General features: G+C 36.0%; 1 long non-coding RNA gene across 1 annotated transcript; it reads left to right on the top strand.

Moving 5' to 3' along the window:
• The first annotated feature begins 695 nt into the window (after nucleotides 1-695).
• On the top strand, nucleotides 696-5,939 carry LOC137399360 (uncharacterized). The gene is made up of 3 exons (XR_010979149.1): nucleotides 696-761; nucleotides 4,492-4,599; nucleotides 5,923-5,939. It is a non-coding gene; the product is annotated as an uncharacterized lncRNA (long non-coding RNA).
• Nucleotides 5,940-6,275: the final 336 nt, after the last annotated feature.

Below are 6,275 nucleotides of genomic sequence, written 5' to 3'. Positions count from 1 at the left end.
GTAGGATTATAGTAAGGAAACATGTTTCCTTACTATATCGGCAAGGAACCATGTAGAATAATTAGAATCTAGGACTCCTGAGATAGAGATGCAAGTTGCGGGTGTTTAAACTGTTTTCAGACAGGGTTCGAACTAATCAACCAACTATGATGTTTACCATGGCCGCCACTCACATTGATTGCTTCAAGTAAAATATTCTTGCAAGTTATACTTCTTTTGGATCTATCAGAAAAACTGAGACTTTGTAATGCCAGGAAAACTAGATTTAGGTTAATGAAAAAAAGAGATAAACATTCTCGTTAGAACCATTTTTATGTTACCAGTTCTCTGCACATGCACGTTTATCCGTACGCTGTAAGTTTAGCTAGAAATCTATATCTGGCTTTCTCAGATTAGATAGAAGGCTAGTCATGCAACAACCATACAAACAAACACCATATATTCCATGCATAAGTACATACAACATGCATCATACAAATGTTTGTACATGCTTACATAGCACAAGCTTTGCCACTTGTCTCACATACACATTAGTGCTTGTTTTTTCCTTTTAAAGCTGCCCTCATGCACTCATACCCCCATATGCACACATCTCTACTTGCCATCTGTTACATATTGCAGTGACCTTTGCCTGGCAGACTTTCCCTAGCATTCATTCCGATAGTTTGATCGGTTCACTGCTTCACTTAATATCAGAACTTCTTCGCTGTTCTCCAGATTATGGCTTCAACAACAGTGGACAATTGCAGTTGGTGCTCGGGGTAGGTACTTGACTCATTCTATAAGTTAAGTTTAGAACATGACTCATTTTCAATTTGTGTTTGTATCATTTCATTATTTGGTATAGCACACTATTAGACTGCTGTTGTCTTGCATGTTTAAATGGCACCTACCTCCCAATCAAGACAGAAACCAGGATTAGATATTATTTTTCTAAATAGCGTGTATTTTTTGTTTATTGTTGAACGTATTAACAGCGACTGAACTACAATTTACATAACAGATAAATAATAACAATGAGCAGTACGAATAGTTAAACAGCAGATACTAACTTACTAATAGCATAAGAACAAAACACTTGTAGTCCGATCACTTCAGCAGTCATGGATCACTCTTTAATACTAACAACATTACATTTACAATTTACAAAAGGTATAAAATATCATAACATACGTGTATATAACGATATTAGCTATACTCAATGCTCAGGTTTGCTCATGTTTTAAAATTTTCAATTTACATGTATATATGTGCTATAAAGAGTATTTGCTGTCTCTATATACAGTGGGCCTCCGCCATACGACATTGATTTGTTCCACACTCTGCATCGTAAGACGAAAATGTGGTATAGAGAGGTATAAAAATCTATAGTAATTATCTAATGCAAATGACCCTTGGTAAAAAAGCATCAAAATTTTATATACATACATTAACACTTTAGAGATGAATAAACAAAAAGTGTATTAACATTAGTAGCTGTAGTTACTTCCAGGGAATTTAGTGTATTTAGTGGTTATGATCTGCTGTTAAAAGTAACATTGCTATGTACAGTACGTACCATATGGAGCTTTTACCTTCGGGACATGTATAACATAGATGTTGAATTTAATTTAAATGAATTTAGCGTGCTAAACGCATACTTAAAGCTAAGTTTTAGTATATATTTTATTAAATTAAACTTTAATGTTGTCATCATCTTAAGTTTACCTGTTTCCGGTTTCATTTTTGCTACAACTTATAACGATTAACACTGAACTGAAAGAGCAAGTATCATATCTTTTTCAGGTGTTGTGGGAGAAATTTGGCGAGTAGCATATCGGCATATTTGTTATTACAATGTATTCAGCACACTGATCGCCACAATTGAATTGTAAGATACATTTTTGTTGACGTCGTATAGCGAAAAGCATGCCGTATGGAGGGCCTAACAACATTGTGTTCCACATCGTATGACGTAAAACAGGAATGTCGTAGTTCGGGGTTGCATGGGTTACGACGCATAACTTTATCGCTTACTGAACATATAAAATGTTCAGTTATAGCGATAGTTTCAACAACGAAAAATCAAATTCATATTTGATTTGAACTCATGGCATTCAAATCACAAGTTTGCTAACAGGTGCGTGTAACCACAAGGCTAAGCTGTTTTTTGTCATTCCCATTGCTTTCACCATATGCTCTATATCTTTTGTGCAATTACACACGCTAAATGTATACTTTTTATTACTAATTGATATTACCTTTTGCGTTTTGTACTTTTCGAAATTTTTAAGCTAATTCTTTTACTATTACTTATTTTTCAATTTGTAGTATTCAAATGCATGTTTCAATTTTAAGAGAGCCATTACACCCCTATTTTTGGCTTTTCCTAAGGTTCAATCGCTAAATCTGTAACTTTAGGCTAAATACATTTCATGTGGACTATTGTATTATCTTGAGTAGGAATTGCCTCTACATTCTCTGTCTGTTCGGTCAGTCAAAGTATCAGACAAAAGCAGTCCGATACCTCGTTTGTAGCTACCAGTATCGTCATATTTGAAGTTTTGATGGATAGCTCCTGCTGTAACAATAACTTTTTTATACACATACACTTATATGCACTAATTTTTATTATTAATTCAACATATTCATGATTTTTTTTTTCTCAGTTCAATTCGTATTAATTTTTTCATCACGACTCAGTTTTCGTTGTTCTAGCAAAACAGACTTTATTTAGCCATTACTTGCTAATTATTTCTCATTTACATTTAAACACCTTCAAATTTGTTTTATTTCCTCTCACAATTTATTTGAACTCCACAAAACACTTTTTTCATGATAGGAAGATCCTTCAAAAAGCCACGAACTGCCCTCTAAGCTAACATGCACACTTTTGCTTTTGCCAGTGTTGCCACTTGCAGAAGATTTGATGACTGTAGCTACCTTGCCAACATTCCCACTGGTTTCATCCTTATCACTGCTGGCAGTGATGTATGAACGTCAAGTGTTGTTTGTCACCTCGGCCAGAAGCTCCTGAGCCACTTACACCTGACTGTCCTTTTCAACCTGTTGGGAGAAGTTGTCTTCTTCCTCCTCCTGAAGCTTGGCCAGAGTTTTCTCATAAGCTGCTCTGGCTGCCCTGCGCCTTTGGTCCATGTCCTCTCTTTTCTTATCAACCTTTTCCTGTGACATAAAGTCAGACTTAATGCTGTTTAAGAATGACTGCACCTTATCGGTGACCGGCTGCCTTACCTGCAGCTGTGTAGCTGGTGCTACGAGCAGGCACCTTTCCCTAAAGTAATGACTAGCGCTTCTAGTTTTATTTTTAGATTGCTTTGCAACAATAGCGGCTTCTTCTAAAACCACTGTTCCACTAGCTTTTGCAACTTTTATTACAGTTTCTGAATCATGACCGAGTTGGCTAGCTCTGAGAGTATCATAACCTTGCCCAATCTAAATTTTATTTTCTGCATTTATTGCCTACGTAGCGTTGACTCCAAGTCCATTAACAGCTATTGCAAGAGCAAGGTTTTTTCTGTTATCTTCGCCATCAAAGTTGAAATTCTCGGTGAGTTTCTCAACTTTCAACATACAATCATTTTCATCCCATGTTTGAGAAGAAGTAGCAAATTTGATAGTCCTAACATATACTGTCTCCTTCCCACCATAAATTCGCTGTAGGTGTTCCATGGTTTGCTCCTAAGTAGAATCTTGCGACTCTAAACTAAATCCTGTAGACTAAAGCTTCACGGCCATCTTCATCTATAACATTCAACAACGCAAGCAATTTTAATGCACCCACTAAAATTATCCCGACCTCATTCAGCCTTACCCATTTGCAAAGTGGCAAGTTCTACCCAAGCCAAATTCTGTAAGGCAAGACTTATAAGAGCTGGCTACACCACTAGAGTTCATAACTAACCTAGGAAAATCATTAACATGAAACCTGAAGGCAAGATTATTAAAAATTAAAATCTCTTTCACCACACAAAAGTATACAAACACTTACCCTTGCTCTTTCTGAAATAAATGAGTAAAAAATTCCTGTAACACAATCATTGAATCCTTAGTCTTACACGAGTACTAAACACTGTCAACGCTGTCACTGTATTAACTCTCTCTCTCACAAACCAGGTTTGCCTATGACACTAGGTTTTATAATCACACACCACATTTTCACTAGATGGAAGAAGGAAGCCAAATGGTCTTCAATACACCCTAGCATGTGTATGCTTGTTGGCCTCAATAAACTGAAAAAGCTACATAATCCTATAGGTCTATATAAGAGGCTTTGTCTCCTAAAGCCGATCTGGTGTCCTTATTTGCCAATTATTTGGCAGGCAACGTCTAATTCATCAATCCACTAACACTTAATCTGGGGCGAGTCAATCACGTGCCTGAGTACAAGGCTTCACAGCCTGCTGGTTCATATAAGCTCAGTTATAGCAAACTTCATTTTGACATGAGATGGAGTTTTTATAAGATGAACCTTTATTGTAACTTTTGTTACAGCTCCTCATATGCTTGTGTCGCCCATCTAAAAAGTGGACTAATGAGCGAGTGTTGTGTCAACTTGGAGACATTCAACCTTATCTTGAACTGATGCTCTTTCGAACACAGGTGCTCAAGCTGTTCCCTTTTTGAATATTTAGGTTTAAAGATTAACTTACAGCATTTTAAAATTATAATTATTTATACCAATATAATTATTATATTTCAGCAATGATTTTGATGTTAGGAGCACAAAACAACCAATTTTGGAGACGAAAAAACACTGGCGATGAAGGCTTCAAGCTTTGACATAATTTGGTTATTTTTAGGCCAAACACACCTCATTAATAGCAATGTCAACGTTGATGATTAGTCAATACGTGAATGGGAGACGATCACTTCTGTTGGCCGCCATTCTTATACATTTACCTATTTAGTCACCATTCTACAGTACGTTGTTATGGTTACCCAAAATGTTAGATAACGATTATGCAAGGTTAAAGCAGATTCAACAAATACCAAAAAATTCTGCATCATATCTATGCATTCAGCATTAACTCGGAGAGAGTAGCCAGAAATTATCTTTTCAAATAGGAAATTTAAAGATTACCTGTAAAAGTTAGCAATTTTTGGAAGTCATCCGTATAAAACTTATCAGCGCTTGTTCTGCTTTCCTGGATAAGCATTTGAATAGACAATTTTTAAATAATCTTGCTGAAAAATGAACAATTTTAATACAATGATACATCTTCGCATCTGTCTTTAGTCAATATTTTATGAAGATCACGAGTTTTTCTGCCAATTTTTATTATTTAAAAATGTTGAAACCCAGTATTAGGTCGTAATTATATAAACATATTATTCAAACTCGAATCTGTAATGTTTTCTGCAATTGTTCATGCAATAACATTTTGCTCTGTCAGTAGACCTTCAACTGTTCTCTTTCCATGTTAGTTTATGGTAACTGTGAGCCAACAACTTTATGTGAGTACGAAAATTTGGGGGAATCAGGCAAAGCAAAAAATTAAGTACCAAAAGTGCAAAAATCACACTAAATGTTTATTTGTGTTTGCTTCAAAAATAATTCATTAAATCTTTATCTAGCTTTAGCAGTGAACTAGTAACCTGCGATTCCTGTCTGAGTAAAGGGTTTGCTGAAAGATTGGATCAAAAATAACCATGCAGCTTAGGAGTGACGATAGAGAGCAGGTAAAGGTATAACCAGAGTAGATTTTAGTGCCACAAGTTTCCAATTCATGTGACTCATGGGGAAAATGTCAGTGAAGCTGCTGCCATTTCCTTGTTTACATTTTCTCTTTGATGACATAGATTGTTGTACATATGCATGTGTTGGCTTCACTAGGCTTCGAGTTGCGCATGCGTGGTTTATGCTAGAAGTTGATCATAGAAGATTCTTCGTCATTTATTGCTTAGCCTATGTCTGTCTTGCAGAAAGTGAGTACAGAAGTTACTGCCTTGTGTGGGACAGCTTGGTGTAGCCTAGTTCGTGCTCTGCATGCTGATATTATGGAAGAGTACAACAAATTGTACTCAAGTCATAATGACCTCAAGTTAGGTCACATAGCCCTAAGTGCTGGACTTCTTAACTTGGCTAAAGGTACCATTTATGAATATTTGTTTCACTACCAACATTTTCAGTGTGTGATGATGTTAAAAACATTTTGCGGTTTAAAACCGCTGTTTCACTTGTGTCAGCGCATTATGTGTAGTGTTTGGCACTGAGGCTTGAGACTTGAAGATTTTTTCCGCTGCTGAAAAAATATGACTATTAAATTCAGGTGTTA

This window comes from Watersipora subatra, chromosome 7 (genome assembly GCF_963576615.1).
Source record: "Watersipora subatra chromosome 7, tzWatSuba1.1, whole genome shotgun sequence".
NCBI lineage: Eukaryota > Metazoa > Bryozoa > Gymnolaemata > Cheilostomatida > Watersiporidae > Watersipora > Watersipora subatra.
The sequence above is the reverse complement of the archived record's forward strand: the minus strand, read 5'-3'. Positions and strand labels throughout refer to the sequence as shown.